This window comes from Notamacropus eugenii, chromosome 1, assembly GCF_028372415.1.
Source record: "Notamacropus eugenii isolate mMacEug1 chromosome 1, mMacEug1.pri_v2, whole genome shotgun sequence".
Lineage (NCBI taxonomy): Eukaryota > Metazoa > Chordata > Mammalia > Diprotodontia > Macropodidae > Notamacropus > Notamacropus eugenii.
Window position 1 is genome coordinate 642,056,501 of NC_092872.1, and position 13,119 is coordinate 642,069,619.

General features: G+C 38.8%; 1 pseudogene; it reads right to left on the reverse strand.

The window, feature by feature from the left end:
* Positions 1-1,320: 1,320 nt before the first annotated feature.
* LOC140519392 (protein FAM221A-like) lies at positions 1,321-2,152 on the reverse strand (annotated as a pseudogene).
* Between the last annotated feature and the right edge of the window lie 10,967 nt (positions 2,153-13,119).

Genomic DNA, 13,119 nt, shown 5'->3' on the forward strand with positions numbered 1-13,119 from the left:
GCTAAGCCTTGTCAGAGGTAGAGGTATGAAAGAAGTACGTCCCAGACATCTAGGATAGCTTATACAAAGGCAGAGAGGTAGAAAATGGAATATTTTGTACAGTAAACAGTAAATAGGCCACTTCACCTGGAAAGGAAATTTTGTGACTGGGAAATATTGTGACTTCACAATATTCACAAATATTGTGAAATAAGAAAGAAGTATGTGGGAGCTAGATTGTGGAGGGTTTTAATTATAGGCTGATGGTTTTGTATTCTGTCTGGGAGATAGGAGGTTGCTCATGAACATAGTTGGGCAGGAAAATGACAGTCAGATAGTGGCATTTTATGAATATCAAATTTAGAGCAGTGAGGAAGATGGATCTGAGAGGGGAGAGACTGGAAGGAGATAAATTAGCAGGTTATTGTGTATTATCTGAGATATGATAAAGGTTGAACTAAGGTATATTCTACGTGAGTATAGAGAATGGTGTGGCTGTTAGATACAGCTTGAAGGAAGGTTGAACAAAATTTGCAAATTGTGGGAGGATGAGAAAGAGGAAAGAGTTAAAGATAAGGATGACTATAAGGTTACAAACTTGTGTGACTGGAATAATGGTGGTACCCTTGACTAAAGTAGGAAAGTTTGAAAGAGGTATAGGTTGGGGAAAAATATAATGAGTTCCATTTGGACATGTTGAATTTGAAGTGAGTATGGGGACATCCATTTTCAGATGTTTAGCAATCAATTGACTTGATGACCTGGAGCTCAAGAAAGAGATTAGGGATGGATATTTAAATTTAGGAATCATTTTTGTAAAGATGATAATTGAACCCATGGACTTGACTGAAGTCAGCATGGGAAAGAATATAGAGAGAAAAGAGGAGGGTCTAGGACAGAGCCTGGTGGGATGCCCACAATTCATGGGAAGGAGAAGAATGGTAGTTAGAAGAAAACTGCAGTGGTTGGGCAGCGAGATGAGAACTAACAGAGGTCAATGTCTTAGAAATCAAGGTAGAAGAGAGCATGTTGGAGGAGCGTGTGTTCAACAATGTCAAAAGCTGCTGGTTAAGGAGGAGAACTGAGGAATGAGCATTGGATTTAGCAGTTAAGAGATTGTTGATGATCTTGGAAAGAGCAGTTTCAAATGATAAGCTATGAAGCTAGACAAATGATTAAGAAGTAAGGAGGAGGTCATAAAATGGAAACAATAAGTATAATTTAGTAATTTAGCTAGGAAAAGAAAGAGATTTAGGAAATTATGTCAAGAGAATATTAAGTTCAACTAAAAGTTTTATAAGGAGGGTTGAGAGGTTTGGGGAGGAAGAGGAAGACTAGATCTCACCCCCTCAACCCCCAAACAGGGTTTCGGCTTAAGGAAATTTGGTGAGAATGTAGAAGCAGGGTCACTGACTGCAAAGGCTGTGGGAGAAGGGGAAGAGAAAGAGAACAGGCTCTTCTCTCTTCCCCTATAATTGTATCTTGAACAGAACTACATGGTTCTTGAAATGCTTTTAGGAATGGGTGATCTGTAGCAGTCAGTGGAGGGTCTAAAAATTCAAATGGAGGTGCACCTGTTATCTAGACACGTGGTTTTCTGCCAGTGAACTAAATCCAGTTAATCCTCCCATTGCAGCATAAGGAAAGCCAACAGGCTTTCTCTGGGCAAGCCACTCTTCTTTAGTTTCATCTACTATCTTCCATATATATGCAGGATGACTACATAACTATGAAATCCTGGCACTTGATATATGTCCTGCAAACCCATCCTAGTTCTACACTGTGTTGGTCAGTAAAATGTTTACACTTGCACCCAATGAGTCAGCTGTCACTTAAAGGCACATAATAACAGGCATTGCAAGGGTAGCCATTCACTTTTTGAGTCAGGGAAATTGGATATTCTGGTGGGATAACTCCACAGGTAGTTTTATGTTGTTCATATTTATGTGTACAAAAACACTGAATTTCTGGACCAACAAGTTTATAATCCATGCCCATTGGCCATGGCCAGCTCAAAAATAATGATTCATAATCCCGTTAAAATTTTATTTTTGTATTCTTCATATTCTTCTGGAGTAAAAAGTTTTCCTGCATCAACCTCATCAACAATTCTGTACAGGTACTCATCCACAGGGGTGGGGGCAGCCCCCAGGGATATGGTCAGCTGCTCCATGGAGACCTTCCTAGAACTGAGAACCTCTCACCCTTGCCCCTCTTTCCCTATAATTATACCCAAGATAAAACTCTCTCCAGAAACACCTTCTTCTCTTCCCTCCCCACCCCTAGCCCACCAGCCCTGAATTCTCTGGAGATTGTCTTTCATTTTCCCCAGATCTGGGATTTCTAGTCACGTGTCTACTATTGTGCAGATAATTGCATTTATTCTTTGGCAGCTATGAGCATAGTACTCAGTTTCTAATTCCCATTGTTGGGTCTGACAGAATTCCAGAATCTTTGAGTTGGAAGGGACCACAAGGGCCATCAGATTCAACCCAGACCCAAACAATGCAATAATCTTTGCTTGGAGACCTCCAGTGAGGGAGAAACTAGTCCCTCCCGAAGCAGCCTATTTAGCCTTTTGTCTAGCTGTGATTGTTGGCATATTTTTCTTGACAATAATCCTAAATCTGCTTCTTTGTATCTTCCACCCACTGCTTCTGGTTCTGCTCTCTAAAGTCAAGTCAGAGAAGTCTCACCCTTTTTCCAAAGGATATCTGAAGGCTACTGTGCCCCTCAGTCTTTCCTTCTCCATTCTAAACACTCCCTGTTCCTTCAACAGCCTCTTAAAGTATAATCTCGAGGCTTTTCACTCTGCTGGTTACCCTCCTGGTAGCAACACAATAGTGTAGAAAGACCATTGGAACTATAGGCCTCCAACACAATAGTTATGTGATCCTAGTTAAACCAGCCAGCCTCTCTAAGCCTCAGTTTCCATATGTGTAAAATTCAGATGATAACAATACTTGTAGTACCTACCTCATAAGGTTTTTGTGAAGTACTTTATAAACTTTAAAATGCTACCAAAATGTCATCTATTAAAATATCTCACTGTTGAATCATATTGACCTTAGAATCCACTGAAAGCCCCAGATATTTTTCAGATGAACTGCTGTCTAGCCAAGACTTCCTTATCTTATAGCTGTGAAGTTGTCTTTTTTAACTAAAACATAAGACTTTGTATTATCCGTATTCAATTCCATTTTAGAGCAAGCCCAGTGTTTTTAATCTGTTGAGATCATTTCCAGTACTGATTCTGTCATCCAGTTTGTGATTCTTGTGAGCTTTGAGACATCTGCAAATTTGATGAGCATGTCACCTATGCCTTTGTTCAAGACACTGATAAAATGTCAAAGAGCTCCAGGTCAAGCACATCCCTCAGTCACTCCTCTAGAGGCCTTGTTCTGGACTTGGCCTGACTTAGGTCAGTCCCCTGGTAGTTTAGGTTCAGTATTGGAACAAAATGAGATACTCCTTAGCTATTCAACAATTAACAGAAAGACATTTGCTTAGCCACAGCAAGAGGAGAATATTTAGCAAGGATAGACATAGAGGACACCTTGAATTGATTCAGCTGAGCAAAGCTCCCTTGCCTGTGTTACCCAGGACCCAAGTCTCAGAGAGGCCCCAAGAGGCTACTTTATCCTCAAAGAAGTGACCTCAGCGGTCTGAGTCCTTAGTTCCCTGAGCCAACCAGGTCTGGAAGAATGTCTCAATACCTTTTAAGAAAAAAAAGTGAGACTAATCTGCATGGTGGGAAGGGTTAGATTATTGTTTCTATCTCAGACTTCCTTATAGGTGGACTTTGAACTGCTGGTGACTAATCTTTGGGTCTAGCCATTCAAGAAATTCCAAATCTAACTGAGGGAAGTATTATCTAGCTTGACTCCTTCTGTCTTATCCACAAGATTATCAATAGAGACTTTGTCAAGTGTTTTGCTAAAATCTAGGCAAACTGTATCTAAAACATATCCCTTATCTCTTAGCATTTTTCTGTGAAAGAAAATAAGACTGAGTGAGAATGATTATTGATGAAGCCAGTCTAGCTCCTGGTGATCACCAAAGTTCGTTTTTAATGTCCATGGTTGTCATTTCCTTCCTAATCAATCATGTTACCTTTTTTTAGATAGGATAGCATGACTATGTCATTCCTTGGTAGTAGAGTCTTTTGAGTAGAGGGAGAAAGGGGAAAGAGGTCAGGGTGAGAGTGGAACTGGATATGAAGAAGCAACATTGTAAGTATTAGACTAATGCCCCCTCTCTAATCTAGCATACATACCACTTGTACTATGCCAAGTCCAAATCCAGGCCTTGTTCTGCCTGGTCTCACCCAATTTTTCTACACACAGCTCAGCTGGACATGGGAGCATACACACACACACACACATGCACATGCACGCACACACACATGCATGATTTTTTTGATTTATGGAAGTATTCTTATGGAATCTAAAAAAGAAAACAGATTTCCCTCTAGTCCTCTAACACACATAGAGAAATGCTTATAAACATATTGTTCAGTCCTGTCTAACTCTTTGTAACCCTGTTTTGGGATTTTCTTGGTGAAGGAAACTAAAGGGGTTTGCTATTTCCTTCTTCAGTTCATTTTAGAGATGAGGAAATTGAGGCAAACAGGGGTAAGTTACTTGTCCAGAGTCATATATCTAGTGTCTGAGAAATTAACATTGTTACATGTACCCACAAAACATACTGAACATAAACAGATCCAGATACATAAATTCATCCACATACACTCAGATAAACAGACATACACACAGTTACACCAACACTTATACTTAGACATACTGAGAAATACATATGCAGGACCACTGTCAGACATAGAGATATACAACTCACACAGACACATACAAAAATACAAGCATACACAGTCATAGACACATAAAATCAGAGATTTACACACAGAGACACACATACACTGGCACTCCAATAAACACTTGTGTCAGATTTAGAGAAACTCATAGCAATCCCATGCCCAGAAACACACACAGGCATTCAGATAAACAAGTCCAGAGTCAGTTCTATATACTTATAGTCTTATCACACAGATACATACCTTTTTTCTTCTAATTGAGGGCATGGATTGAGCAGTGTTTGTAAAATATACACGGCCTAGCATTGCTCAAGGAGTAGCCTTAGACCCTAAAGCCCTTTTCTTTAGCCTGTGCCCACTCCCCAGACCAGTGGGTGAGCCTGAACCTAACAAGATGACAAGCACAGGGTTTCTTTGTGTGTGTTTTTTTTTTCCACCTGCAGTGTGATGTAGTGGAAAGAGTACTGGATCTGGAATCAGATACTTGCTACCTGTGTGCACTTGAACAAGCACTTCCCTGTCTGGGCCTCAGTTTCTTAATTTGTAAAATGAGGGACTTTGCGGGCCCTTTCTAGCTCTTTATCTGTGTTCCAATGACCTTTTCAGACTACAGGGTATCCTTTAGTGCCCTGTCCAAGAGTATACTAAATGTACTTTGACTCGTTATGTGGCAAAACCAAGTCTCCAATAATGTGATCCTAGAATCCAGTTAATCCTCTAGCATTAAAGAAGCTCTCTGTGGAAACTCTGCTTCTCTGGACTAGACATCTAAGAGCAGACACCGACAGAACACCTGACCAGCTGTGGTACAGAGAGACACCCAAATGAGTGAATCATACCCAGGTGGTCTAAAGAAGTTTGTAGTCCTGCTGTGAGCATTAGAAAGCACATTGCTCTGCGGCGATCAGAAAGCATGGGGTTTAACTCAAGCAAAATAACAAAAATCTTGCAGGAGACTTAGAGGAAAAGAGGCAGGGGGTGAGGAATGTAAATGACAGGACTTGTAAGTAACAGCCACAATTGCTAAACAAAGGGCTTTGTGTGCCGGTGGTGGAGAGGATTGTAAACAGTTATGTCAAGCTCAAATGAATGGGGGTCACTAAACTGTCAGTAAGGCCTGAGTAAGATTTGGCACCTCTGCTATATGCTATGCATCAGTTCCCTCTGTGCAGAGTAGCCCAGCTAGCAGCACCATCTATAAACAACTAGACTGGATGAAAACAACATCTTTTTGAGATGCTCAGGGGAATATATTAAGCTAACAGGTTCACTTTCCATTAAGTAAGTAATTATCCTGAGGTCATTCTGAGGTTTTCTGAGTCGTGGGACAAAATCTTGGACCTAACGGATTAAAAAAAAATGATTAAGAAAACATAAAAAACTATCAATGTATATGCCTACTTTCCTATATATACAAAATCTTTGTAAGGAGTCATCTATACATGAATTGAGAACATCTCAGATGAGAATATTTGTATGGAACAAACAAGGCTTTCACAAACACTATTCAACAATGTTGAATAACATTGTTGAATAATATCTTTACCATCTCAGAATTGACTGAAGGATGTAGAGAATATAAAACCCCATTGTGTTTATTGCTTGTTGATTATGAAGAATTCAACTTGGTAGAACAAAAGGGTGCTTTATAGGTTCTTTTACAATAAAGTGTCTCCCATCCATATATTGAGATTGTTTGAGATTCTTTGGAAGACATTAATAGAAATAGCTCTGTTCGATGACCCTCTAATAATAAGCATCAGCTAAAGTAGGAGATGTGTACTTGCCAAAAGAGGTCCATCACTGTGATGGAGGAGATTCTGTATAGAGTCTAGGTTGAAGTGGGATTCCTAATGGATAGTGAGATCATCCAGATGTTTCTCCTTAGAGATGACATGTTGATTGATTGCATTAAGCCTCAGGACATGGCAGAGCCTCTTGCAAAAGATCTGTATTCACTCAAAGGAGTTTTGCCTATCTATCCACTCCGGACAGACTAAATGGATGAAGAGTGTTCATTGCCCAGATTCCAACGTGCATCTGAACGGACACCCTATAGAACTTGTCCAGTAGTATGTATATCCGAAACAGATATATAGATGGACTATTAACTGGGCCCATTGTTGAATAGGAAGAGGTACAGAAGGACTGACTTGCTTTCAGGAAACTGTAAAACACTATTACTGACTCCAAGCATCCCATAGTATCAAAGGTAAAGGATAAAAGGGAAAGTATATGCCTGCCAAAGGTATTTATCATAAAATAAAACCAGATTAGAGTTCTGTAGACCTTCCTAAATAAGACACATAATCATGCTAAAGAATTTGGACTAAATATCCACACATGATCTAGGTGACAGATGAAAAAATTATTCCAAGTACACTGCAATTTCAGGGAGAAGCTTGGAGGTCATTAAAGGAATTTTACAGTTTTCCAAAGGCAATCAAACTTTTTTTCTTCCAATCAAATTCTGAATCAAGCTCATTATTCATTGTAAAGGTGTGTCCAAGATATACATACCTATCAGTAAACTCTAGGTTGTTTATTTAACTTCATGTCACAATATGAACAAAAAGCTTGCTTCAAATATTTGGTGGGTGTTTTCCTTGTGTGGATATTTAGTCCAAATACTTTAGCATGATCATGGGTCTTATTTAGGAAGGTCTGCAGAATTTCAAAGCTTTATATAATTAACATCATTTTTAAATAGGAACACATGGAGGACCTCACCATACATGTAGGGAAAAGCTCTTTAACTTAAACTCTGATCTGGTTCTCAGCCTTTTTCTTATATTAGCAGCGTGGGATGGAGGGAAGAATACCTGGAGGGAATAGGTGGAAACCACCTAGCAAAATGCCATATTTCTGTGCCATGCCTAAAATATATTTGCTGAGCACGGAGGGGAGAGGGCAATTAATTCTTTGCTGCTCATGAAATATCTGGGATAGGACTAGTTTGGGAGCATATTAAAATATCATGTGGGCATGAATTTAAGCCATATCTTTTCCCTATCAATCTGGCTTGTACAAAAATCTGAGTACAACTATCTGCATAGTGAAGAGAAATACTGTGGAGGTGCAAAGACAAGAAAGAGCATGGGTAGAATTCCATTGCCTCCCTGGATACTGCCCGTTGGGACAAGCCTAGGTGATTTGCATTGGCACTTTATCCCAGAGAAAAGCAGCTAAGCTAAATGAGTGCTGGTATAGCTTTGGGCAAAGTTGATTGTTTTTACCTTGTAGGTCTGCAGAAAGGGGGCATAGCAAGATAGAATGATGAGAAGAGCCAGATGAAGGATGTGGGCATGACTAGGGAACATGGTTCACATAATAGGAGGCTCTGAGTGAATTCTTCATCTTTACTCATGAGTTCTACAGATTATCCTTCCTATGGGGATGGGATTTAGAGAGATATCTTGTATATGTCCCTGACACATATACGTTGGTGCTCAGACTACCTGCTGCCCAGTTATCTGTACCTTTGTACCCAACTATAGAGATCTGAAGAAATATGCTCAGAGTTATTGGATTTTGTCTAATAACATGATCTCTGAGCCCTTCTCTTACTTTGAGTGGGCTAATATCAGCAATAGTGGATCATATGAATCAGAAGTAGTAGAAGTGCCATTGGCTGACAATCACACTTTAAGAGGGAAACAATTAAAAAATAACTAAAATGAAGAAAATAGTGTCAATAAAGATGAATAAAACATTCATTTGAATGAAAGGGTTTTTTTAGTTATTCCTGGAAATTTTTATACTGTAATTTTATGCCATTATTTTTCAACGTGCGCCAATATATTGTTTTCATCTCAAAGCAAATTTCTTTTGGAGGTTTCACTTATGTACGGACCCATATAGTAGAAAGAGAAGAGTTGTGATGTCCAATGTTAAACCAAATCTGTATGGGTACGGTGGAGAAGCACCAACTATATGAGAGATGTGGAGTAGAAAATTCACTTTTGCATATATGGAGTAGATTCTTTGAATAAATTAATAAATTATGGTTCTCAGATCAATGACATACTGATTCCCAGTGCCAATAATGACTTCATCTCTATTTTAACCTTTAAAAATGGTTTCCTGTAAACTCTTTGCATGAATAACAAGTAATTCATTTCACTCAGAAGTGACTGCTGGCTTGAGCTTTCCATTTTACAATCTGGATTTAATAAAATAAGTGTTTTCAGACTGCAAAAACTTTTGAGGTGAGTATCTCCTTAGAAGTGATGTGGTGGATGGGACGTTTTTTTTCCTTTTTATTAAGCTGAAACCACATGCTTTATGGTCTCCATGATTCTTTTTTTTTTTTTTTTGATCTCCATGATTCTTGAGGATGTGTGACAAGTATACCAAGATGGGGAAAAATATTGGATAGCCATGCAGGGTGAATATTTAGGAGCTCTTTACATGAGAAAAAAGCCAACACAATAGCAACAACACTCCATCCAAAGCCACATTCATGAAATATCCTAGTTTCCTAAAATATATTTCCTTCAAAAAGTTTTGGATATAATTAAATAAGGCAGCTAGCTGGCATGCTGGATAGAGTACTAATTGTCATTAGAATCAAGAAGATATGAGTTCATATCCTGTCCAAGACATTTATTAACTTTATGGCCTTGGGCAAGTCATTTAACTTCTCTTGGCCTCAGATTCCTTATCTGTAAAATGGAATTGTGAGAATCAAATGAGATAACATATGTAAAATGTTTGGCAAACCTTAAACTTTGTACAAAAATGCTAGTTATTAAGTGGAATGACCACTCAAATGGCCAAGTTAGAAGTATCATCAGTTTACAGAAGAAGAAAAATTTGAGATATCAATGGTAAAGGTCATTGGACCAGACCTGTGATTTCCTCAATGCAAAGAACTTCCAAGGTGATAATTCCTTTCATTAATACAGGTCAACAAGTCATCTGTAACGTATAGTCTTAGAGAATTGCCTGAGACACTGAGAGCTCATGGTCAAACAGCTAGAATGTCAGAGGAAGAACCTGGACTTCCTAACTCTTAGGCCAGTCCTTTGCTCAAATTGCCATGCTGCCTCTTAGTAGCTAGATATACTAGGATTATTAATGATATTTTAATATGCTCCCAAACTAGTTCTATCCCAGATATTTCATGAGTAGCAGAGAATCAGTTGTCCTCTCTCCTCTGTGCTCAGAAAAATATATTTCAAGCATAGCACAGATTATTATTAAGCACTCTGTTATACATGACACTTGTCTAGGTGCTATGTATTAATAATGACTTAATCACCGATCTGAAGGAGTTTACAATCCCATCTGCTAACACAGTTCCCATCCAAGAAATGACATAGAGGAAAATCTCAGAGATAATAGGAATCTTTCAATGCTTGGAACTGTATTTGCCTACACTTTTAGGGACTGGAGCCATTATATAGTTTTAGGATTCTTTGATTCCTCAGAAACATGAGTCATCAACATAACATTTCATCTCCTGCTCTTGCACAGACTGTCCCCCTTGACTGAAATGCTCTCTCTCTTTTCTTACCTCCTTGCCTTATTGAATCTCAATCTTCTCTTAAAGAATCATTTCCTTGGGTGCCATCTCCTACAGAATATCTTTCCTGATCTCTCCATGCACCAATTGTTAGTGTCTGTGCTTACTCCACCAAAATGCCTTTTCATTTCATTTGTACATTTTTTAAATACACTTTTCTGTATACATGCTATTTCCCACTCCCTAGGAGAATGTAAGTTCCTTGAGGGTAGGGGTTGTTTAGCTCAATACCTACTCATTGAACTGAAGTATTATTTTGTTTATCCTCTTAATTCTCAAAAATTTTCAATGGTTTCTTATTGCCATATAGAATATAAATAGAAACTTCTCCATCTGGCACTTAATTTCCCTCCTAATGTAATGCCAGTCTACCTTTTGAGTCAATTTTCCTGCTACTGTGCTACAACCAAAATGGATATTTACTGTTCCCCAAACAGGTTTCACATTTTCCTGCTGCTTCACCTCCATTCCCAAAATCCCCTTCCCCTGGAATGGCCTCCTCTCCCATTTTTGCCTATCAAAACCTACCTATCCTTTAAGATCCAGCTCAAATGCTGCTTCTTCTCTGAAGCTTTCCCTGATTGCTCACACTGGAAGTGGTTTTTCTCTCTTTTATGTCTGTAAGACTTTTTTTGGGCATTCTTCTTGAACTTAATATATATTGCTTTGAGTTTTAGTTGCTTGTGTAAATACTATCTTACTCACCGTATCATAAGTTGCTAAAATGGTATCTACCTTCATTGTCACTTTCTGGCATACACTAGGTATTCCATAAATATTTCTTGAATGAGTAACAATCAGACCTGCTAATTTTATGCATGACACCCATTAACACCGAGAGGCAGCATGGTGTAGTGGATTGGGAGCTCACTTCAGAGTTAGGAAAACCTCAGTTCAAGTTTTGTCTCTAACATACTTTAGCTGTGTGACCCTGGACAAGCCATTAAATTTAGTGTCTTAGGTAAATCTCTAAGAGGAGTTGCTCTACATTGGTAGAGAGTCCTCACCAGCAGCTTCCTGCAATGATGAAATCAGAAGTCTGGTTAAAAAGCAACCCCCAAAACCAATAAGCTGCCCTCTTCCATGCTCAGCTTCAGCTCCTTCCATTCTCTTTTCCACTTTTCCACAAACAATTGCCAATATGCTTCTGTTTCTATTTTGTCCTTTCTAAAAATATTAGCCTGGCAGCTAATGAGTCCCTAATCACCCCAAGTTTGTGTTTCTGCTACTCCACTGGTGGCCATGAAAATCACATTAATTATCATATCAGTTTGACAAGAGAAATGTGGACTTTCCTCATAGAGAACTTTAGAAGTTCATTCAGAAATCACTAACAGCTAATAACAACTCCCGATTTCCTTTTCAATGTGCTGTCTATTCAAAACTGGCCATCCTAGAGTTCAGAACTGCACCCTTCCAAGCTTTTCATCTCTTCATTCCTTTGAAAAGATTCATCTGTGAGAATTCAAAGGAAATTGATGATTATCTACAAACATATAAAGCACTCAAGCTAACAAAATAAGAAATAGAGATCTTAAACAATCCAGCTTCAGAAAATGAGATGAAGCAAGCTACAAATGAATTGCCAAAGAAAAAATGCCCAGGCCAGATGGATTTAGAAGTCAGTGCAATCAAACATTTTTTAATTTTTTAATTTTTTTTTATTTCACTTTTAACATTCATTTTCACAGAATTTTTGGGCTCCAAATTTTCTCCCCCCTTGTCCCCTCCCCCACCCCAAAACACCGAGCATTCTAATTGCCCCCATCTCCACTCCGCTCTCTTCTCCATCATTCCTCTCTGCCCTTGTCTCCATCCTCTCCTCTGTCCTGTTGGGCCAAATAACTTTCTATACTCCTTTACCTGTATTTCTTATTTCCTAGCGGCAAGAACAGTACTTGACAGTTATTCCTAAAACTTTGAGTTGCAACTTTTTTTCCTCCCTCCCTCCCCTCCCCCTCCCTTTGGAAGGCAAGCAATTCAATATCGGCCAAATCTGTGTAGTTTTGCAAATGACTTCCATAATAGTCGTGTTATATAAGACTAACTATATTTCCCTCCATCCTATCCTGCTTCCAATTACTTCTATTCTCTCTTTTGATCCTGTCCCTCCCTGTGAGTGTCGACCTCAAATTGTACCCTCCTCCCCATGCTTTCCCTTCCATCGTCCCCCCCACCCTGTTTATCCCCTTGTCCTCCACCTTCCCGTATTGTAAGATAGGTTTTCATACCAAAATGAGTGTGTATTTTATTCCTTCCTTTAGTGGAATGTGATGAGAGTAAACTTCATGTTTTTCTCTCACCTCCCCTCTTTTTCCCCAAACTAAAAAAAAATCTTTTGCTTGCCTATTTTATGAGAGATAATTTGCCCCATTCCATTTCTCCCTTTCTCCTCCCATATATTTCTCTCTCACTGCTTAATTTCATTTTTTTTTTAAGATATGATCCCATCCTATTCAATTCACTCTGTGCACTCTGTCTCTATGAGTTTGTGCATGTGCATGTGTGTGTGTGTAATCCCACCCAGTACCCAGATACTGAATAGTTTCAAGAGTTACAAATATTGTCTTTCCATGTAGGAATGTAAACAGTTCAACTTTTATAAGTCTCTTATGACTTCTCTTTGCTGTTTACCTTTTCATGCTTCTCTTCATTCTTGTGTTTGAAAGTCAAATTTTCTTTTCAGCTCTGGTCTTTTCATCAAGAATGCTTGAAAGTCCTCTATTTCATTGAAAGACCAATTTTTCCCCTGAAGTATTATACTCAGTTTTGCTGGATAGGTGAT